Source organism: Falco punctatus, assembly GCF_963210335.1.
Source record: "Falco punctatus genome assembly, chromosome: 2".
Lineage (NCBI taxonomy): Eukaryota > Metazoa > Chordata > Aves > Falconiformes > Falconidae > Falco > Falco punctatus.
The window spans coordinates 98,842,108-98,867,200 of record NC_137581.1 but is presented as its reverse complement, the minus strand read 5'-3'; positions in this window follow the sequence as shown (position 1 = coordinate 98,867,200).

Below are 25,093 nucleotides of genomic sequence, written 5' to 3'. Positions count from 1 at the left end.
TGACTAGCTCAGCACAGAAAGGTGTTAACTGCTGAAAGCATTAAACTGTCTCTTTTTTATAAGGGATAACAGATTATATTAAATTCCTCAATATTCGTGATTTATCTTGAAACGCTGTAGCTAGTTGTCCTTCAGTTGTACATCAGCAGTCTCACATAGTAATGGTAACAAACATAGAAATGAACCATATTTGGTTATCTGCTTCTTTGTTCCCAATATACCTATGCTCATTGAAAGGACCTGCAGCTCAGGTGGACACTGTGGAGGGAGCAGGAGATTGCTTCTTCCTTGAGGGAGCTACCTCAGAGGTGGAGAGACACACTGGCATAGGCAGGAGTGGCAGCAGACAGGCAGGGCTTGGGGCTAAGGGGTCACCCTGGGGCCTGAGAAAGCTGTGCAGGGGGTGGGGGGTGGGGGAAGACACTGAGGTGAGAGAAATTACCTGCCCCTGACTGAGACAGCAAGAGCTGTGCATAGAGTGCTTTTCATTACTGTTATTTTCTAGTTTGCCTGACCTAATTGCCTTGAGATTTTTCTGTGTAGAGTTACGTTTCTCATCCTTACCCCAGTAAAACCTAGCTTTCCTTATTTTAAACCCCTTACGGTATTCTGTGGTGGGACTCCCTGGCACAATCAGCTCAAATCTCTGGCCATCTCGGGACCCTGTCACAACCCCAAGCTGTGGGTGTAAACCCAAAGAGAAAAACAACGTCCCTATTACTGCAGTCTGGAGGATTGTGCTATGACTACCTGCAGGCAGCAGTCCTGATGCATTTCATTCCCACCACAGTGATCTACAATTCTTTTTATGGATTTCCATGGTCTCTATATATATTTTCTGTATGAAGTCTAATTGTGTCACTTTTACTCCTCTGTGGCACCTATTTGCCTCTTCATTCTACTGTTGACAACAGTGGCAAAATAAGATACAATTTGTCTTAGCACACCCAAGTGTAATTTTAGATAAATACACTAAAAAATGTATGCGATAAAGTTTTTCTGTTTAGGCATGACATTATAGATTTGATGTTCCTAAAACACATCAACCTTTTTCTGTTAGCTTCTGAAATACAGTTGCAGGTTGTTCTGGATGTTGTCACAGACTTTATCTGTAGTTGCAATGGAAATGCCCATTTTGGCAGGTGAATCCCTTTGTTCTAGTTAAAGAAATATTTGGACATATTCAAACAAGGAAAGCAATGTTTAACTTGCTGTGCTTTAACTTTTACTTACAGTGCTCCCTGTTCTAATAAAATTTTACACTCTTTGAAATCCCACAGTCAGGGATTTTATTGTTCTTAAATCTCACGTGTACCATGCAGAGCTTTCTGAAACTTAAATGGTTTAATTCTGAAATGGTGAACCCATAAAATGGATATTTTATAAATGATGCAACAATCATTTTCATGAAGCTCCAATCCAGAACAATCCCAGTTAAATTATGCACCAGACATAATAAGAAATCATAAGGAGGAAGGGAAAATATAAGATAATTTCCTAAATTATGGTGAAATGTTCCACTGTTGAGTGCCAGGACAAGATATACAGGATGAGAAAGAAAGACTGTTTTTTCTCGGACTAAAGATAATCTAGAGAGTCATGTGCCTATTAATCCATTGGCCAATTTACAGTTAAAAATAACGGTATGACAAAAAAAAAAAAAAAAAAAAAAAACACAAAAAAACCAAAAAACCAACCAACAAAACAAAACCCCAAAAGAAACTCCCCGAAAAAACCCTCCAGAACCTGTAAAACTTATAGAGGTTAATTAATCAGTCTCATAAACCAACATGAAATGCTAAAAAACAACCCCCCCCCAAAAAAAAAAACCCAAAACAACCCACACCCAAAAAAACCCAAAACACCAAAGGAAATAAAGCATTTATACAGAATTTAATCAGATTTTCTTTTGTTGTTTTATTTTGAACTTTGCTCCGATACCTCATTAGAGTTCAACATTTTCCAACTAAGGATTTTGGTTTGGGTTTGGGGTTTTGGGGTGTGGATTTTTTGTCAGATGATGCTGACACTGAGTTATCTAACAACATTTAGACGCTCCATTCCTGAGAACACTTTGTTTTGCATTGTTTTGTTTTGTTTTGTTTTGGTTTTTTTCCAAAGTACTGATCTATTTCTAGTATTTCTACTACCTAAAGGTTTAGGAAATCACTGTGGAGCTGCCCAAATGTTGTCACAAGCTGCTGGTGTACAGAGCACTGTGTCCTTTGACAAGTGTTAGTCTGAGCTTCTTCAAGAGGCTAAAGATGATGGGGAAAAAGTCTGAAAAGTGCATTTGTTCTTGATTTAACTCATAAAACACCAGAATCTTCCCCTCTTTAGTATTTCTTTGAGTACGAGTTTTTGCAATGTGAATGTTTTAGTTGCCTTGGAAAATATTTGTGAGAGCATTTGTTTGAAAGATAAGCATATTAATAATGTCTATTGTTCTTTGATGTGTTTTCACTAATACCTTAAATTGCATACCATCACATTTCTTTACATTAAATGGGAAATCAATTTTCCCATTAACAAAAAATCATTTATGGCTTTTTTGTTCTGTCCTGGAAGATTCAGTGTGAGATGGATACCAGGCTTGAAGATTTGCACTGAATTAATATAAAAGTGTGTAGGTGACAAACACTGGGAGGTGGAATAATCATCATTATATCTCATTATAAATAGGAAAAAAAAAAAGAAAAAAAAAGAAAATATATTTTCTTTATCTAACATGCAAAAAAGGAATTTTCATCCTCACTGAATTTCTTAGAATGCAGTAGGAAAATACATCATGAGAAAATCATATTTTTATGATTATATATTAAATGAAACTGCAGTAATGATGGTTTCACATTAGATTATTTTCATGCTTTACAGCAAGAGAAGGAAATATAAAAATGAATTTTATCATTTTGTCACTAATGAATATCATAATGTAATGTAGCATTATTTTTACATTTATGGGGAGTGACTGGAAAAAAATATGGATATATCTGTGAGCCTTACATGATCTATAGCCTAGCTGCAGGTAGACTCCTCAAAAGATAATTTGTCCTTATTTTCTATAAAATGTTTTCCCGATTTTATTTAAGTTTTGGTTAGTAACCGACCTCTATTAATCAGTTATTATAAATTCAGTGGAGATTAAAATAATTTCAGTGACAGTTTTACTAATGTTGGAATATTTTTTCACAAATAGTGGGGTTTGGGGTTTTTTGACTTTGTGAGACTCATACTTTGTGCTATTAAGAGTCTCAGTTTACATATGGTGGAAACATTTCATCGGAAAAAAAAATATAGGACACAAGCAAGACTATATCAGTTTCTTCTCTTACACCACAGTAGATCTAGTCCTTCAGTTTAGGCAAGATAACATGTATCATTTTTATATGAAGTCATTTGGGGCATAAGCATGTGGTGTCTAGCCCTTGGGGTCAAATGCCTTATTATTATAGAAAAACAAAGACAGGAGACAAGTCATTTAGTTATTATAACTCATTATAGACTTGTACTAACTGATATCCCATATATTATCAGATGTGTATAAAAGTTAAATAAAGCAAGAAATTTTTTTACCAATTGCAAAATGAACACTGGGAAACAAAATTCCTGAGAAATAGAACTTCTGTGTTTTAGACCAATACATTGGCCAGTTTCAACTAACATGAATTTATGTTCAAGTGGCTATCTGGATGCTTAGTAATTCTTTGGTTTTGAGATATGGTCCTTGAAGAAGACCGATAAAATAATTTGTTTTCCCTTTGAAAGACAGGCAGAGAGACTCAGTCATTTCTCAAATAGCAAAGGTTTATGCTCACAGAAAGATTTGAAGGGCTGCAGAGAGAAGAGGATAAGTCACAGTAAAGAGCTGAGAATTCATGATGCAAGATTAAGAGATTGCTGAAAGTTGTAAAAACCAGACAGCTGTGCCTTGGATCCTATAGAAGGAAGTCCCTTCCTAGGAGAGGAGTGTGAGTGATTTGCTGCCATTCAGAATACCACAGAGTTGTATGAAGTGGATCGTGGAAGCATTAGCTTATTCTAAAGGACAGAGTGAGCAGACAGCTGTTATAGATAAACCTTTATTTATTTCTAAACCTACCAAATAACTTTGAGAGATGTAATTTAAAAAATCTAGTTCAGTTCATCTTCTGTTAGAAACTGTTTGTTTGGAGAGGAGAGTTAGAAGACATTGGTCATTTTTTTAATTTAGTCCACAAAGAAATTGTATTCGTTTATGTCAAAGCACCGGGGAATTTGGATTTCAGAGTAAGTTAATATAATAGCCTCCAATCTCTGCTATTGAATACCCAGGGATTCAGTAGAGAAATTAATGTAGATAAGGCCTTCAAAACTTCACTTACTGGATTGTGAAGGGTTTTTTTATTCACATGTGCTTAAAATATTTTTCAGTAAAAATTTTCAGTGTGCTCAGAAAATTGGCAATTTATTTAAAACAATGGAGAAATATGTTTCAAATAAGGTCTGGCATTTAGAAAATTAGTGAATGAATAAATAAGGAAACTGTATTTAATTACTCAATATACAAAGACTGTATGTTCAACATCAAACCAGATGGAAGCATACCAGATTAAAAACCAGTAAAACACGCATCTATTCATTTCTATTGTAGGATTTACAACCAAAGTTATAAAATGTATCAAGATGAAATGCACGTTAAAAAAAAAAAAGTCAACATTAAAAAGGGAGGATAAGTTATCATGAAATCAAAACACCCTCAGATGTGGTAGTTAAATTCAAAGTTCATGACTGTGTATCCTAGTCAGAAACATATTCTGTGGTCATTTGAGTTGGTCAAAATTCAGTTGTATGCTACATGTTTAAAAAGCAACACATTTGTATGAGTGTATCATCATGTAAGACTACATATGAAGCATGTAAAACCTTATTTATTAATAGTCTAGAGACTTGGCTATTGTCTGTTGAGGGATTATTTCCAGGCTTTTACATTGTGCTTTTTGATGGGGATGACTCATGTTTGGGAAGTAACTGTGATTAAGGTTTGAATCAGACAATATTTGTTTCCTGTTTCACTTCACAAAAACCTTGAGGCATGTTTCCTTTCAGAGGAAACTATTGATTTGTATTCTGCTTCTTTAAAAAAAAATAAAAATACTGCAATTGTAAGACCAGTGAGTAGAAATTTAATCCCTTTTATACGTAAATAATTGAGATTTGAAACATGGCAGAAATGCACTTAGTTTGGGGTTGTGGTTTTTTTTTTTTTCAAGGACCTATTGGAACCGGATTTTAGGTAGCTGCTGCAGACTCTACATATAAAAAGTGTGCATTGTCTCTCCTTGTTTTTTCACCATCACTAACTCTTCTCTGTGTGCCAAAAAAAGACGTCAACAATGAACAACAATGAACAATTTTGAAGTTCAGAAAAGTTTATGCATCTAGCAGCAGCCTGACTTCCTTCTTTTCTGCCTGAAAGATACATAGTTATTGTCCCAGAAGAAATGTTAATCTACTTGCTGATAAATATGATTTATTTTATTTCATTTTGGATCTTCAGGATGTGGAAGACTAGAAACAAAAGTCCTTTGGTCTAGATGATGAGGTAGTAAACATAAGAACTAAAAAAAATCCACATTATTGCATCAACACTAAAACAGATATCTCACTGGGCTGCTTGCTAAAGAATATTCTTCTGATTACTTAAAGTCTTTGCAGATAGGGTGCTAGTCATAACACATCAAAGAAACTTATGCAGATTGCTTTTATACAGCATTTGATACGATAGATGGCTTTGTGCTTAACTAACCCTGCCTCAGTCCAAGTCATTCTGGTTTCCTTGATGTGCCTCCACACTGGAAAATATTTATAACTTCCCAAATACTTGTGTGGCATCAGTTTTGCAGGTTATATGTTTTGAGGTTCTGACCTCAGAGACGAGCCATTTGTAATCATGTCAGGTCATTAAAAAAAGATTAAGTTAATAAATAAGCTGTGTGCAGAGCCTTGATTTTACCCTAGGAAGTATTTCTGTTGAGCTTTAGTAGCTAGGAAGGCTGATTTAGCAGAAAGAATGCTGGGATTGTGATATGCCCTATTCTTTGCTTTTTCTCCTATCCTACAATCTCACACTGAGATTATAGGAACTGAGATCTTTCCTTCAAAGGAAGAGATAAGTAAAGATACACGTGTAGAAGCCTTTGCATTATAAATCTATTCAAATCACACCATCAGGGAAAGACTGACGGTGCTGTGCTTCCAGATACACTGAAATTAAAGGCTTTCACAAAACTTCCCTAGCATCTTTATAGTGCTTCAATGGACCCTGTGGGTGAACGGTTTCTTTTATTTACTATGAGAAAGAACAGAATAATTATCAGGCGACATCTCTGAGGAAACCTTCACAGATATTTCTTCTCCTTTGCTTCTAGATGCGTGCATGATGAAGGGATAATTGGGTCCTACAATACAGCAGAGAGGAAAGGTTCACCAATTCAGTGGTAATTACACTACAATTAGCAACATTCTTATGCCATATTCTGTGAGCCTGTTCATATTTAGTTGAAAAGAATTACTCTTCTGAAAATTATCTGTAATGCTTCTGTACAAGTTCAGAGTTAATGCTACCGAGTGCAACCCTTTTAGAATTAAAAAACCCCAAACAATGAAGTAAAATTTTAATGCCACCTTATTATTTGTATTACTAATTGAATATTGTTGTTGGTACACAATGTTCCATCAACCCGGCCTCTGGAAAAAAAAAGAAACAGGAAAAATAACAATGCATATTGTAGTATTTTATCAGTACATTGCATTCAAACTATCAGTAAAGTAGAATATTCGTTTCAACAGACCTGAAAGCATCATACGCATCAAAGAAAGACAAATTCACCAAATAAATGCTAGTAAGTAAGAATTTCATGCCTGGGGCACAAGCTAAGTGAATCGTGTGGAAACTGAGAACTTTCATTAGAGACAAATTGGGAAGGCAAAGCAGAAGTTTACTGCCTGATAATTATAGATTAATACCTGTGATATGTCATCTCTTGTTCACCTTGCTTTGATTTTCTGTCATACCCTGAGGTTTATTTATTTCAGCAGTGAGTCTTCTAATCTGAGAGGGGGTTTTGGCAACTGCCAAAAAATAAAAAGCTTAGATAATGAAATCGTGCTCTATGTAACTTTATTTCTGCAAGTCTTGTCCTTTGCAGTTCTGCTTTGTTTTGCCACTTTGTCTTAACATCGTTATATTTCTTCCTTTTTTCTCTTTTTTTCCTTCTATTCAAATGCATCTTGTATTACCAATTCTTTCCATTAATCCTCACACAATTTTCATACTCAGTTCCCCTTTCTCCCTCTTTTCACCCGAAATAAGTGAAACCAATCCAGGATACCAGATGCCTAGAATAAAGAAAAACCAATATTTTTGTAACTTAGCCGTATATATACATATTAGGTGGCAATGTTATCTGATATTCATGATTCCTGAAAATTCCCATTAAAAGACCAAATTTTCATTTTTGATGTTTCAGCTAATCTTTAAAAATGGAATAATTGTTAGTGGCAGGAATTGTTCCCAAGTTGAACTGCTACCACGTGGATTTTAAGTTTTTATTAAAATAAAGCAGCCTGACATTGTGGAAAATAAATGGTTTGTACATTTGAAAAAAAAAAAATATTTGATTTTTTTCACTGCAAGGTTCAACAAGAGCAAAATTCATGGTTTAATGACTTCTGTTCAACATACTGCCAAGATAGCATGTCATTTTTACCATTCTTCAATAAATTTGCTCCCATTTAACCAAGCTCTGAAGCTCTCAATAAAATCTTGATTTTCAAATCTTCAGGAGAAAATTCCTTAAATTTTAGAAGATTAATTATTCACACAAAAACTTCATCAGCACTGTTCCAGCACAGAGCTGAAGAAGGTAAATGAGACTGCATGAAATATGTTTATTTGGCAACCAAAAGATCACCAGAATAGTTACCAGGACTGAAATGCAATATATTGTTGCTCTTTTATTCTCACTATTATTCTGTTGATGGCCTGGCATAGAAGTAACAAAGACAGATGGATATCGAGTAAGATCTTACCACTGGAATACTGAATGAAAGCAGCTAACTGAATGTGGAAGAAGCTGTGGAAAGATTAATTGCTGAAGTAGGTGTTGGATAGGAGGAGGAGAAGAGGGATTATGGGTCCATAGTAAAGGTTAGCTGTCACTGTTCATAGACTAAGAATTATTCTTCCCTAAATTACTTTTTAATATTATTTTCTTCAGTTATCTAGTTATAATTGTTTAAACAAATGGCTATGACATTATATATTCAGCTTCTGTATTTTATTTTTCTGTCATGCTCATACAGCCATATGAATAAATCAAAATTCTAAGTTAGACTTCCAATGGTCTTTAAACATTTATTTTGCTAACCACAGAACTTAATAAACTTCATGTTAACTCCATTAAGATTAATAAATGTCCCTAAGGTGACCCTGGCACCATAAAATTAAACTAGGTGATGGTCAGACTCCCTCAGATACAGTCTAGCTATCATTGCCTCTCTACCTGCCTTATTGCTAATTTCAAGACTTTCACTTCTGATATCTTAAGGTGTTTAAGTGTTCCCATGATAATTCAACATATCTGAAATTAACTGAGAATCCTAATGTGGCAACTATATGTGGTCTTGTTGTCACACAGAAAAAGGCACAGAGGTGATAATTTGTGCTTCCAGTTTTACGTCCTTTCTCCTTGGCTTTCAGCAGGCTGTAATTTATTTCATCATCTATGAGAACATAGTGTGACAAGATATTTTCTAGGACAATTTAGCCATTACAGATACATTAAATGCTGTCATTTTTCTGTCTGAAATGGTAGGTAACTGTACTAAAAGCTAGAATAAGATGCAAAATTTTCATAACACTGTAAAGAAGGTCTGGAATTATTCAGAATTTTCACTTGGTTCCACAGAGAAATAATGCGTAGTCAGCACTAAAAAGCATCTGAATACAGGACACCATGCAAGAACCATGTAAATGGAGAAAGACAGGCTTAGAACAGAAAAAGCCGTAATTTTTATTTCTGGACTTAATGCAAAACATTGATTTATATGCAATACATACATAGGGATACAGAAGGAGTAAGCATGTGTTTGTCTTTCACTTTGATTAAAAAGAAGACCCTTGCTTGCTTGTCTTTCATGTCAAGATGAAAAGAAAACAAAGACATGAAAGACTGAACATGTTAAATACATGTAGTGCAACAACAGAAAAACTTGTTGAATAGCTGCTCTGAAACAAGTGTCACATTCTGGAGATAAATATTACTTTATTGTGCATATTATTGTATAAAGTTATTGTGAAAATAGCTAGACACTGATCTATCTGTTCAAGCTATAGTATTTAGTGGTGCCTACAACAAACATTACTAATGTTGCTTGTCTTGTTCAGCAAACATACTCTGCTCTTGTATAACTATACTTGAACTGTAAAACTCACGTGTAGTAACTCAGGAACTGATGAGAAAAAGAACAATTTTCCAGTCAAAGCTATGGTAAAATAATTTTCATTCTTTAAAGACTTTTAAAAGAATTAAAACAATTAAAGAATTAAAATAATTTAACAGAATTATTTGTGTCTAGATAACAAAATATAGCAAAAACGTTTTCCATTACCTACTGATAAAGAAGAAAACATTAAAACAATTGTATGAACTTACTAAATTAGAAAAAAGATAATTTTACATTAAAAATAAAATAAATTACAACAACAGCAACAAAAAAAAAAAAAAAAAAAAAAAACAAAAAAAAAAAAACTACCAAAACAACATCTTCCTCTGGGGAAAAAAAAAACAAAAACAAACCCAAACCAACAATCAAAGAATATACTACATTGTTTTATTAAGAATAATTCATTAGAAAACTAGGTTCAATTTGTTGTTAAATATCTTTATGATACAAAACAAAAAAAGTACCCTTCTAATAATTAACTGATTTCTCAGTGGCTTAGTATGATTACTTACTGGTGCAGCAAAACATGGAAGGGGAGGTGTTATGAACAGTTCCGTATGTTCTTTAGAGCTGTATCAACTAAATTTGACTTTTTCAGGACATACGATATGCACTGACTAGGTCATTATGAATATGCACGTACTTTGGCTATGAAGTTTCTCAAACCACTGTAGTATACAACCATAACACCTTCTAGATGAGGGTTGTCAAGGTAAGATAATATTTTCATTTTGTTTATAAATATCGAGGAAATTAACTCATCTTGTTGATAAATATGAAACAGTTTTCTACCGCTTGAAAGTTTTCTAAATGTATTTTTTAATGTGTTGTTAACATTATAGTTGCTATGATGATCTAAGTATAAACAAAAGGGTAGGTTTAAAAAAAAAACAAACAACACATATTAGATCAGTGCGCAAGTTAGATCTTACACTCTTCTCTCTTCAGTATATGCTATTTTCCAAGTAATTTTAAAAGTAGATGTCTTCCTACATTTTTCTTTTGTTTTTTAAATGAAAGTCATTAAGGTCTGTAACACCATGGAGACAAATTATATGTAGAAGTAACATTGCAACAGCCTGGGCAATGTTGAAGATTAGGTGCAGGGGGTGGTACTTTTAAACATACTAAATATGTGAAAAGTTATCAACTGTGGACTGATCCACCTGTGAGATACATGAGAAGGCTCCTCCACATTGTGTGGAGGAGGAAACAAAAACATGTCGTTGAGACATTGCAATAGAAAGGACTTCTGTCTCTATCAGAGACAGAAGTATGACATGAGGCTAAAAAGAGAAGCACACTTTCTAGATCCTGATATTCTTACTCAAAGAAGAAAAATGTAATAGTAATCATTTTTAAATAGTATGATGCAATGAGGAAAGATGGTGTCCTGGTTTCAGCTGGGAGTTAATTTTCTTCTTAGTAGTTAGTACAGTGTTGTGTTTTGGCCATGATGTGAGAACAATGCGGACAGGACACTGATGTTTTAATTGTTGCTGAATGATGTTTATACTAAATCAAGGACTTTTCAGTTTCTCAGGCCCTGCCAGCGAGGGGGCTGGAGGGGCACGGGGAATTGGGAGGGGACACAGCCAGGACAGGTGACTCGAACTGGCCAAGGAGGTATTCCATACCATATGACGTCATGCTGAGTATATAAACTGAGGGAAGAAGGAAGGTGGGAACATTTGGCATTATGGTGTTTGTCTTCCTGAGTAACCATTACGCATGATGGAGCCCGGCTTTCCTGGGCATGGCTGAACACCTGCCTGACCATGGGAAGTAGTGAATTAATTCCTTGCTTCGCTTTGCTTGCGTATGAAGCTTTTGCTTTACCTATTAAATTGTTCTTATCTCAACCCTTGAGTTCTACATTCCTTTCCGATCCTCCTTCCCATCCCCCTGGCTGGGGGGAGTGAGCAAGTGTCTGTGTGGTGCTTGGTTGCAGGCCTGGGTTAGACCATGACAGATGCATTTAGCTGCAGCCATTATGTGTAGTCCTTTGGGCTACATCATCTGAAATCCTGCAAGTGTGTAATGTTCTACTACTCCTAACATTTCAAATAGCCATGTATATCCTCAAAAAAGAAAGTCTGAACGGCGTCTGGTGTATTAAGATGGGCCTGAGCTTGCAGAGTGTCAGAAGTTTGTTCAAAAGTATCTGAAGTGTCCTTCAGTGGTCTTTGGGTAAATTTTATCTCTTCCCTGAGGGGTTCTGTGGTTATACTGAGAGAAGATTTGGCAGGGCTGAAGTGCTGCGAGTCACAGTCTTCCAACTCTGAAACAAAGAAGAAGTTTTTCTTAGATACTGAACCCTTTACTCTGGCAATGACTAAGCTTTAATTTCTTTGGGACTGAACTCATCCCATGGAAATTAGCGTAATGAGGAGGAAGCCCTGCTGTAAGGAAGTGGTTTTAAACTCTCAGCAGAAGACAATGTCTGAGGGCTCTTATTGCTCTCAGTAAAAGATGAAAAGAGGGTGTTGTAGTCCCCAGGTTGCAAAGGTTTATATGGCTCCCTGAGGTCCTGTAGTGACCTACCACATTTCCAAGGAAGATGTCATGCAGAAATAGAGGAAACAGAGGCATTCTTGAATTTTACCTCATCATCAAATCAAAAACAGATGTTCTTCAAAGCACAGATCTAGTGGATACTCAACCCAGCTGCAGTATTTCTGGTCTAGCATTCAACTGTGTGCATTGGAAAACATAGGCCAAAATCATCTGAACCCAACACCCACTTAAAGGTTCTCAAGAATTAAGTAATAACTTTATTTAGATTAGAATTAAATGAACTTTAAGTTAAATTGTTTTGCAGGTATTTTGCAGTTGGGTTTTTTTGACATTCCATGCATTTTTCCATTCTTTAATTCTTAAACTATTACGCAGAAAAATAGGCTTTCTTTTCCCCCTGCTCACAGTTAATTGTGTTCCGGTTCAAGCTACAGAAACACTTAAAAACTGGGACAGAATTTACTTATTTTCATAAGAATCTTGTATATTTTCAATCGAAAAATGCATTTAGAATAAATAAATGGAAGTCATTTAAATGAATAATTATGACGTTAAAATGAGTCTATTCTGGATGTCAAATCCCATAACCTTAACTACTTATTATGCTAATAATGCCAATGATTTTCATAGAATCATAGAATGGTTTGTGTTGGAAGGGACCTTCAAAGTTCATCTAGTCCAAGCCCCCAACATGAACAGGCACCTTCCAATAGACCAGGTTGCTCAAAGCCTCATCCATCCTGATCTTGAACACTCCCAGGGATGGGACATCCACAGCTTCTTGGGGCAGCCTGTTCCAGTGCCTCACCACCCTCACAGTAAAGAATTTCTTCTAATATCTAACCTAAATCTACTCTTTTTCAGTTCAAAACCATTCCCCCTTGTCCTATCACTAAATGGCCTTGTAAAAAGTCCCTCTCTAGCTTCCTTGTAGGCCCCCTTTAGGTACTGGAAGGCTGCTATAACGTCTTCCCAGAGCCTTCTCTTCTCCAGGCTGAACAACCCCAACTTTCTCAGCCTGTCTTCATAGAAGAGGTGCTCCAGCCCTTTTGATAATTTTAGTAGCCCTCCTCCAGACTTGTTTCAATAGGTCCAAGTCCTTCTTATGTAGGGGGCTCCAGAGCTGAATGCAGTCCTGCAGGTGGATTCTCATGAGAGCAGAGTAGAAGCAGGAGAATCACCTCCCTTGACCTGCTGGCCATGCTTCTTTTGATGCAGCCCAGGATTCGGTTGGCTTTCTGGGCTGGAAGCACACATTGCTGGCCCATGTTGAGCTTTTCATCCACCAGCATGCACAAGTCTTTCTTCTCAGGGTTTCTTTCAATCCATTCTTGGCCCAGCCTGTATTGATTCTGGGGGTTGCTCCATCCCAGGTGCAGGACCGTGCACACGGCCTTATTGAATTTTACTAGATTTTGTAACAGTTGACTAAGAGTTCTTGTTTAGAGATTAATATTTGCTATGGAGTTCCTCACACTCATATCCAAGCTTCATCACAATATTCCACTGCAATATCACAATCACAGAAACTGTGGGTAGTACTTAAAAATGAGAATGATTGCTATTTAAGAGTCCAGAAAAACTTCTAAACCAAATATTTTAAAATATCTCAACAGATGCATTTACTACCTACTGTTGCATTAAAAAGCTAATGAAAAGCAAAAGAATCATTTTCCATTCTCAGCTGGCAAGGCACACGGCAGTGACGACAGTAAATTCTGTGGATGAACACTAGATCAAAGTGGACAGGGGCGTTCCTGGGTTAGAGAAACCTGAGCAAGAGCCAAGAACACCACCAGGAGCTGGAAGCTCTCATGAGTGAGGCTGAGGTGGCTTGGGCCTTGCCAGGTGCAACCATAGGAGATTATAATGGCCCGAGTGAGCCCTGCAACCACAGTGTGGCACCACAGTTTGCATGAGAGGGTATACAAGGAGGGTCTTGAACCTTGCTTGTAGGTCCACAGCCCAGGGAAGTGCTTTAGGTCTCTGCCAGGATGGTGGGCACTTGCCTCAGAGTTAAAGCCAGTGTGTCCAGAGAGAAAGCCTCTGTGATATCTGATGCTTCCACTGGTAAGGAAGAAGGCTGCTTTGTTACAAGCGGTAGGCTGCATGAGTGCCCTGACACTTCTTCTGGAGAGAACCTGCCTCAGGTGTTCACAGGTTGATGATCTGTTATGACAGGTGGCTGGGTTGCAAGAAACAGTTAAAAAGCTGTGTGGTATTAGAAAGTCCAAGGTGGAGATAGATAAGTGGTTTCAGGGCCATGCTCCTGTAGTGGATACTACAGGGAATGAGCGCTTTGGGCCCTAGTGACCCATAAAAGTAAGACTCTGCTTCAATCTCCATGCTCCTGCATTACAAACAGGAACAGACATGAAGGTTTGGCAGCTATAGACACCCACAAGCAAGGTCTGCATGGAGATACTGCACCAGCAGCACACTCTGGTTACCACAAAAAGAAACATCAAGTGTTTATAGTGAGTGACTCTGTTAGGGGCAATAAGGCACCCATCTGCCAGCCTGACAGAGAAGCACATGAGGGATATTGCCAGAACATACCGGGAGGCGATGAGGAAGGCTAAGGTCTGTCTGGTATTAAATCTGGACAGAGAGGTCAAGGACAGCAAGAAGGGTTTCTCAAGTACATCAGCAGGAAAGGGATGACTATTGAAAATGTGGACCTGCTTCTGAATGAGGTGGGTGCCCTGGTGACAAAGGACACAAAGAAGGCAGAGTTGCTGAATGTCTTCTTTGTTTCAGCTGTCACTGCCAAGGCCAGCCCTTCAGTTTCCCAGGCCCTGGAAGCAAGAGAGGAAGTCTGGAGAAAGGAAGACTTTCCCTTGGTCGAGGAGGATCAAGTTAGAGATCACTTAAGCAAACAAATCTGACACCCACAAATCCATGGGCCCTGGCAGGATACACCCTCAAGTGTTGAAGGAGCTGGCAGATGTTACTGCCATGCCACTCCCCATCATCTTTGAAAGGTCATGGAGAACAGGAGAGGTGCCTGAGGACTGGAGGAAATTCAATGTCACTCCAGCCTTCAAAAAGGGCAAGAAGGAGGACCCGGGAAACTACAGGCCAGTCAGCCTCCCCTCCATTCCTGGAAAGGTGGTGAAACAGTTCATCCTGGAGGTCATCTCAGGGCATGTGGAGGAAAAGAAGGTTATTGGGAGAAGTCAACATGGATTCACCAAGAGAAAATCATGCCTGACCAACATGATAGCCTTCTATGATGGAATGACTGGCTGGGTAAGCAAGGGGAGAGTGGTAGATGTTGTCTACCTTGATCTCACCAAGGCTTTTGACACTGTCTGCCATAACATCCTAATAGGTAAGCTCAGGAATTATGGGTTAGATGAGTGGACAGTGAGGTGGCCTAAGAAGAGCTCAGAGGGCTGTGATTAACAGCACAGAGCCTAGCCAAAAGCCTGTAGCTAGTGGTGCTCCCCACGGCTAAGTAGTGGGTCCATCGCCGTTCAAATTACTCATCAGTGACCTGGATGAAGGGACAGAGTGTACCCTCAGCAAGTTTTATGGTAATGCAACACTGGGAGGAGTGGCTGATTCTCCAGAAGGCTGTGCTGCCACTCAGCAAGACCTGGGCAGGCTAGAGTTGGGTGGAGAGGAATCTGATGGAGTACAATAAAGGCCATGCAATGTCTTGCACCAGGAAGGAATAACCCCATGCACCAGTACAGGCTGGAGGCTGACCTGCTGGAGGGTAGCTCTGGGGAGAAGGACCTGGGAGTTCTGGTGGACAGCAGGTCGCTCATGAGCCAGCAGGGTGCCCTGGTGGCCAAGAAGGCCAATGGGATCCTGGGATGCATTGAGAGGAGCGTGGCCAGTAGATCGAGGGAGGTGATCCTCCCCCTCTACTCTGCCCTGGTGAGGCCACATCTGGAGTGCTGTGTCCAGTGCTGGGCTCCGCATTTCAAGAGACGAAATTACTGGAGAGGATGCATCGGAGGACTACAGAGATGATTAGGGGACTGGGGCATCTCCCTTATGAGGAAAGGCTGAGAGAGCTGGGCCTGTTTAGCCTGGAAAAAGGAAGAATGAGAGGGGGTAGTATCAATAACTACAAATATCTTAAGAATGAGTGTCAAGAGGATGGGGCCAGGCTCTTTTAAGTGGTGCCCAGTGACAGGACAAGAGGCAAGTGGCATAAACTGCTGCACAGGCAGCTTCTTCTGAATATGGGGAAGAACTTTACCTTGAGAGTGCCAGAGCACTGGAACAGGCTGCCCAGAGAGGCTTTGGAGTCTCCTTCTTTGGAGAGATTCAAAACCCATCTGTGCAACCTGCTCTAAGTGAAACTGCTTTAGCAGGGAGTTGGACTAGATGATCTTCAGAGGTCCCTTCGAACCTTGATCATTCTGTGATTCTGTGATTCATATTTAGATTTGTATCTGATACCAAGAACTGTTTTACTAGAAGAGGAGAGCAAGAGTTATTTACATATGTCTCACAAAACCGCAAAACTCTGTTTGACAAGTCAATTCAAGAGGAGTGTGTGGGAAATGAAAAGACCAGGAACCTTGTATGAGCATAGCAAGTTTAAAAAGGTAAGATTTGTTTTAATATTGGCTGTATAACAGGAAAGCAACCGGATTCAGGTCAGATCTTTAATAACATATTTCAGCTTGATATTTTAAAGAGGCAGTTTGTACATCCCTTAGAAAGGAGAGTCTGAAGAGTATGATTTTATTGAAAAGACTAACACTTCCACAATGAAAACCTTTCTATTAAATGTGATTTTGATCTTCACATTAGCTCCTTTGTATGGAGAAACAGTCTCTGCTTGCTGTGTTCCTCAACTTTCATTCCTGTCAAAACAACTAATGCACATTTAGCAGCCGTTTTGGTTTTTAGGGTCTTCTTTTAATTAATAAGCCAGGTCTCAAAAGGCATATCTACACCCACCTTTTTAACAAATGCATAGCTTTTCAATATATCTCTGCAATGAACTTGTTATTAATTTCTGTGCTATTTGAGAATAGCACTTATATGCAATCTATCACTGACAAAACTGTAGATGATAACTCTGGGAAAACAGGACATCATTAGTCTTTTTGCCATGAGGATGAAAGAAAGGGGGACAGATGTAATTAATTATATTGGACACTATATACTCTTCACAGCAGCTATAACAGGTTAGCTGGCCTGCTACCAGATTAATGAACATCTAGGATGAAAGTAAATGGTGTTGATGACAGCAGTGCAATAATGTAGCTTTAGGTTATTTTGCACACACTATATACTCAACCCCACATGTGGGAAAACATGTTCTTTAGAGAAGTTACCATTCCCTTTTTTTGAGTAATTTCTTTAGAAAATCAGATTATGCATTTTTTCTTAGGCAGAGATTTTCTCCTGAACCACAGAGTTCTACCTGCACTCCTCAAATAGAAATCAGTGAAGCAGTCAGTCATTAAAAAGTATGTCTTTTGGGTCCTAGAGACAAATCATTTAGCTATGTAATCTGTTTTATTGCTATCTTGCTTTTTACAAAAATAATGCATCAGTAGAAAAGGTTAGACATGATGGGTGTTCTAGAATTAGGAAATAAAGGAAGGAAGGAAAAGTTCTAATATCAATGATTATTATTAATAACAGTTTTTTAGAAGACACAAAAAAAAAGGAAAAAGGTGCATTTATGCATTAAGTTATTTCTTCAGTACTGTTAAAAAGTTTCCAATTAATAAAATATTTTCAGATTAAAAATTCCCTTTGTTCTCATCTCTGTCATGCATACACAAACATACTCACACATGTTTAAGTAAATAACCACAAAACACACATCTATATTTTTAGCTTCGCTTACATCTCAGCATGGTAAGTAGGCCTGAAATGCTGCTGGTCCACAGTAACTTGCAGTAAATCCTTCTAGGGCTTTACATCAGTTGTCAGTGTTGGTATGATGTTAAATGCTATGTATTTTCCCATTCCTGAGGGACAGAAAGAGATGGAGGACAGAAATCTATTAAAATGTTTGGGAGCAGGGGCTGATAGATCTTCTTGCTTTAATATTTCAAAAGTAAACACATTTCCTAGCAAAAAAAGAATACTCTACAGTGTGATCAAGGATATTGAATGGTTTATGAATCTCAAGCAACCTGTTTGAAAAATGCAGCAGACCTCTGGATTGAGAATAAAAACTGATATTGAGTGAGATTTACTCAATTTAAGGTTTCAAACCTACTTGTGAGTTTCAGTGAGAGATATAACTGTTTGATTCTTCTACTTTCTTTAAGCTTTCTCAAGACCTTTAAAAAAGCAAAATATGAAAGATTTTTTTTTAACCTGAAAAACGGAAAAAATAGTGTCTGCAATATTTTTTTCTAGGTTTTTTTTTTTTTTTTTTTTTTTTTTTTTTGACGGGAGTCCACTGAAGTTCCTAGTAAAAATCGCTTCAATGTGAAATTTAAATAAAGTATGAGATTGACTCAAACTCATTTTCTTTTCTTTGATTGAACAGGTAATGTGGCAGTCCATGTATTGCAGACTGAACAGCTTTTATTCATAGGTATCTTTTTAAGTAGGTAGTAGATTTTGGGGACATTATTCTGTATTCACTAGTAAATTAGTACTGTGTACAAAACTATGCAACAATTATATTAAAGCATAGCTGAAGTTTTCTGAAACAATGTGTTTCAATTCAGAAAAAAACACATAGTTAATGAGAATATAAAAACATACAAATGAGACCAAGCAAGGGTACATCTAGCCCTAGTATTCTGTCTCCAACAGTGGTGTCCTCGTATTAAATTGCTCTGAATAGATACTTCCCTCATGACCACAAACCCCAGCCCCTCAAGTAATTCAATCATATATTTAATCCACAAAACCTTTTAGAACTATGATTAAGTTGGGGCACAATTCTAAAGATCATATTATCACTTTAATAGAATTAATAGACTTGGCTTTATAATACTGAAAAATGGAAAATATAGATAATATTGTACAATCTATTTTAGATAATATGTGTATCATATAATATTTTAGAAAATGAAATATATCTGTTCATGATACCTACAGAAATCTGATTTTAAAATAGAAAAGCAGAATAATACCCACAGCCTGTTAGTTCTGGAAAACTAGAGGTTAACCTTGCAGATCTGCTGCAGAACTTATCATTGATGTGCCATAAATGTGCAAAGTAGCCTCCAATTGACTGGCATGATCAATAAAAAACATCTTACTGATAGAGTTCATAAACCTTAACCTACTGCCTAGGAAAGTGCCAAGAAAGCCACTAGAAGAGATGTTTGTCTACTATGAAATCAATCTATCTCTTATCTTAATTAACCTCAGTATCAGTATATTCACAAAATAATTTGGGGGGAAGGCGGGGAAGGATCTGCTGAATAAACAAATGTACTTGGCAAATAAGCAGTGCTTAAGGGCTATGCCATTTTAGGAGGCTTCTCGCCTCCACTGAGGCTTTTGGAGCAAGGCAAAGAGCAAAGCCCGTTTATTCACTGCAATGCTCAGTGTCAGGGAGCATGATGATAATATACTGTGTATCAAACATGATATTCACAGAGAGATGGGTGCATACATCTGCTCTCTCTCTATTTCCCCCTCCACTTTGCATGCCCTAGACCACTGCTGCAAGGCATAGCATCCACATCAGCACTGGGATGTTACCTAGCTTCAGTTAACTAGAATTCAAAGAAGTTTTAGACATTTATGTAACTAATGTAAACATGACACTTGATGTTGGCAGGTATGTATGCATCAGGTACATGAAATATTACTCTTCAGAGTACCGGTCAGTCAATAGATGCCTTCAGTATGGAAAAAAAATATCTTTCTGATGTTGTATGTGAACCAATTATTTCTTCTTTTTCTCTATAGGCCAGTTTGAGAGATTCTGCACCAAAAATTAACCCAGTGTAACCATTTCTGGGTAACTGCTTTAAGTTCACAGCTGCATGCTCTCACATAGCACTCTAGCATACATAAACCATAGTATTTGATTCCAGTTTTTAAATTAATTGTAGCATTTTTATGTAACATTTTCAGTCTTTCTCTGTTTTGGTATCTCTCAAACCTACATCATTGAGAAAATTAACTTTTCACTGTTAATCTTAATTCAGTAACATGAAACTTTTAAACAAGTTGTGTTGCAAATTAGACACTTGAAAAATTCCAGTACACATTTTCTTCTAGTGTGATACCGTTCAAACACAGAATGCAGTCATTTCCAGTCCTTCAATTTCTGTAGCTTTTTATACATTTTACATTCCTGCACCAATTCACAGCATTCACTTATAAGTTCCCATGAAAAACCACATTAGATGTTTGACTAGTACTACTTCATTCTTGCCTAGAAAATAAACTGACTTTTACAATGTAGCATGAACCTTCTTATTGAAACTTACATAGAATTTTACGTTTGGTTTAATTGTTGAGTGTGTGTCTGTACATACACACACCCACACCCACACCCACACACCGCCATCTAAGTCATTCTTTCAAAATTAGTTTCAAAGTATCTCATAATATTTCAGCTCAACTAACAAACCTGCACTTATGTGACTTCTTCTCATATACACCCACCATTCTCTGCTCATAACTTTCTTCAAGACCCTTGTGAGTTCTCAAATGTCTCATTTTCCAATATTCTCCAATTATACTCTTCTGTCATAGTGTCAATCTTCAGTTTGACAGACTTAATATAATTAATTGTTACTGACCTGCTATGTCAGGTGGTGCTTCTTTCAGAAGAATAGAACTATGCTTTCTGCTTAGATACTGTTATAATATAGTAACTCCCGTATAACTTCTGTTACTATTCCCCCATTCACATTGGCAGTCTTCTCTTGTCCATTTTAAAGCATTTTGCACCTTAGATTTTAACTATATATTTCTAAAGTATTTAGTTTATATTACTCAATGATATTTTGCCATTGTTTATAGGTTCCCTTCTTAAGTGACAGCTTCCTCACTATATAACTATTAATTGAGCTAGATTTTCAGTCCCTCCTTCCACTTCTTCTCTGTAGTTTTGAATAGATTTTAGTGGATTTTTTAATTGAAATCAATTGTAGACCTCTTTTGCTTCAGCTCCCCAAATTTTTTAGTTCACTCAATTTTACACTGAGAGCACAACACACAAGAGAAAGTAAGAATATATAACATTTCCGTTAATATATGTTTGGGAAGTTCTTAGAATCTCATCAGTTTATTTTGAAGAATAATTAATACATGGATGTACCAAGCTGACTGTACATAGATAGAATAACTTCAACATGTTGAAGTATACTATTTATTGGTTCTACAGTGTAAATAGTCTGCAAATACATCAGGACTTAGTCAATGGCTGAGCATGTTTTTGGGTGAAAATTTTGTATTAAGATTTTTAATATATGTCCAAGTTCCATTTTAGATGTTTCCCTGCATTACTGTAATTAGACATCTTATACTGTGTGGCCTTACATCTTTCCTCATGTCTTATTGATCATAAGAAAATGCTAAATTTTATTTGGTTAAATTTTATAAGAACACGGAACATGTATACCTTTGGTGACAAATAAAAAACCTCCTGAAATATGTCAGTGATATCTTGTTTCTTACTTCCTTAAATGAAAAGTATATTGCTGAAATAAACATAACTAACAAAAAAGGAAAAAAAAAAAAAAAAAAACAACCTCACTTTATCTACTGATAAAACAGTCTTCACAGTTTACCATGGTAAACATCTGGATGTATGTTTACCTAGATGTGACCTGTTGCATGATGTTTTATCAGATCTTTGCCTGCTTTCAAACATATACTTGCTATAAAACCTGTCAGCTATGAAAGGATATATTTTTTGTCATGTGAGTGATAACTTTGGAAGCGTTCCACATTCAAAGCACACCTGCTCATGAAGACATAATTCAGACTTCTTGCAAATGTATAAATCCACTGATGCCACTGTAAGATGTATCTTGTTGTGACTGTCATATCACTCACATTTTAAATGTCAAACCTGTCATTTCTTGATTGAAGTACTCTTAATGAAAGATACCTGATTTTTTTCTGTTATTCAATCAAGACAAGGCCATGCCAGTGAATAGCTAGCTTTTTAAAGCATCACATAGAAAAAAAGTAATGGGTACATCTCGTACCACAGTCTGCATGTATTGTCTCTACTTGTTTATAGCCATATCCTTCAGATGAGTCACATTTCTAAAGTATTTTAAGTCTTTCTACATGTTGTGGAAAGGCCAAAACACAGTGGTTTTTCAGCTGTCTACAAAACAGCCTTGAACTGAGGACATCTAGTCAAGATACAGAAAACCATACTGCATGTGAATTTGTTCCTGAGTTCTACCAACATTTTCCAGTACAACCCAAAGCAAATATGAACACATATAAACTTGAAAGTGAAAGTATGGAGGTAATCTTTAGATTTTTACTTTCAAAAGGATGTATTATGTGTCTCCTGTTGTGCTGCAGGAAGGCTAATAGAATAATAAGAATAAGTAGGAAATAAGTAGGAAACACAAAGGAAGGTAAAAATAACCAAAGTGCTGCAGAGACCACATAAACTATGGTAGGTAAAGACAAGTATTGTGGAAAAGCTTAGGAAATTCCAGGGGAAATTTAAGGTATAAAGCCATTAGAGGAAACCTATGGATTCAAGGCAGCTATGTGTATCCAAGAGAGGTATTAAATGAGAGACAAGCAGCAGTAACAACAATGGTGGACTGAGGTTCACATTAATGTTTATTAACTCCTCCTCTTATAAAATAATTTGTAGTATATTTTTCTTTTGTTGAAATTCTTCAAAGAATAGCAAAAACATGGTGTTAACCAATATCCTTTCTGCCCTTTCTCTGTGCTAAGGGATGCTGTAAGCAGACACAGCCTTCAGCAGCTCCAGGGCGGGAGTTTCCTCCTGCCCAGGGACCCAGGGTCTCTGCCCAGGCTGGGGGACACAGCTGCCACTTTCCTATTTGCAGGTTCAAAGAGTAGCAAAGTTGAGCATGTATCCCAAAGACACCTACACAGACAGATACGTATGCTCACAAACACACAGGTCTGATTACATATACTGTCACAGACACGGCATTGCCATCAGCAGCACCCAGATGCAGTGCTCACGTAAACACAAGTGCAGCCAACTGTCTCTCAGTTGGCTGGTCAAAATCAAAGGTCAGTAGGTCAAGCACGCGTACAGTCCCCACCCCCACCTCCTATTGTGCAGAGCCACAAGCACATGCACATTCATGGATCCTCTGTGTACTGGTACTACTCCCTGTCTGTGGTACCCATGCCAGGATACTGGGATGCTCTACCTGCCCCACAGGTCCCTGACACATGCAGGTCTCTCCTGGTGCTCACCAACAAAGAGATGTTTGTCTCACACCTACCCCAAGCTCACAAATTCTCCCAAGTACTGGCATAGCCCTGCTGCCTGCCTGGTGCCCCTGCCCAGCACCAGGTTTGAGGGTGATGCAGACACAGACCCTTACCCCAGCAGCCAGCACCAGGTGCTTGGCATGCAGCCCCTCACTCACTTCACTCACTTGGTACTCACATAGTTGATTTTCAGGACACACACGCCTTTGACCCAGTGGCTGAATCTACATCCCTGCCCTGTTCCCACTGGTGTCCCCAAAACCCCACTGGCTCCAGCTGCCGACACCACCCTCCTGGGGCACCTGCCTTCCCATCTGACTGTGATGTCTGGCCACAAATGCACTTACATCCACAGCAACCAGCACCTCATCTCTACAGCACTTACACCTGCATGGAATAACAAATGAGGTGGCACAGGGAGACCTACCTACCACAGGATTTAAGGAGAAGACAGGTGCAGGGCTGGATCAGACAAGTGTGCTGACCAGCCATGGACTGCACACAGCCAGACCCTGTTATATGGACGCTGATCTGCTTCTTACCCCTTTGCTTTTCCTCATCCCCTTCTGATACATGCTCCCACCTAAGTTTTGCATAGTTCCACTCACACTCCCCTCAAATATTTCAAATCCCCATGGTCTTCTTTCCATTTTATGAGTTACAAAGCCCAGGCTGTCCCACTCCAAAACTGTCTGGAATTTCTTAATGGTCATCAGTTGGTAACTGGAGACTTTTCGTCCTTTGCACTGACTCTGCTGTCCCCTGTCTATCGTCTTCATGCCTGTGTGTCTTGTTTATCACTTTCCCTTTTACTTATTACCCACTTTGCACTGAAGACATCCTTGATAGGATCACTTCCATGAAATGGATGCTCTCACCTTCCACATATGTTTACGGTTTGCACTGCTATATATCTTTTCTCTTATGCTTAATGAAAGCTAAAAGATATTCTTTCAAGTCTTGGTCAGGAAAATTAATTAATATTTTATAATAATAACAATAACAATGACAATAGCAACAACTATAGGATATTGAAAAAAATCTAATTCAGAACAATTTCTAGAGGAGCACTAGTGAAACCCTGTCTCTCAAAAAGTCATTGATGGATTTGGCATTGATTTTAATAGTGCTATGACTTCAAACAACATATTTTACATGTGGTGTTAATTAAATACGTTTTGGTTTGGGGAAAACAGAAAAAAAAAAAGAGTAATATAGATACCTATGCCTTGATGAGCTGACAGGTTGTTTCAGCCTATTTCAAATCTTCATAGTCCTACTCTCCTCATCTGGTGTGATATTTGAACTATTAATGTATTTTCACAATATATTGCAGTTTTTAACCATTAACTCAGTTTTAATTTTGGTTCATTTAAACAGAAGTTTTCGTTTCCATATATCTTGTTTTTCTTACACTAAAGTCCAATCAGAAAATTAATTGGAAAGATTACTGTGTTGGAGTGACTCCTTATTTTTCTTCTTTTTTCTTTTTTTTCTTTTTTTTATTTTTTTCCTAGGGGGTGAGACCTAGAAGGTAAATTAGACATTACCTTTCTGCAGCCTCTGTGACTCCAGTGCTACATAGTGTCTACGACATGAGGCTACTCTCAATAATCCTTTATGTTAAAGGAAGGTTGCCAGGGTAGATATCAGGGTGTTCTACATTTTCACTGAGCAAAATGAGGTCAGTGGTATCATTTTCACACAAAGTAAAGATAATGCTGTTAGGCCA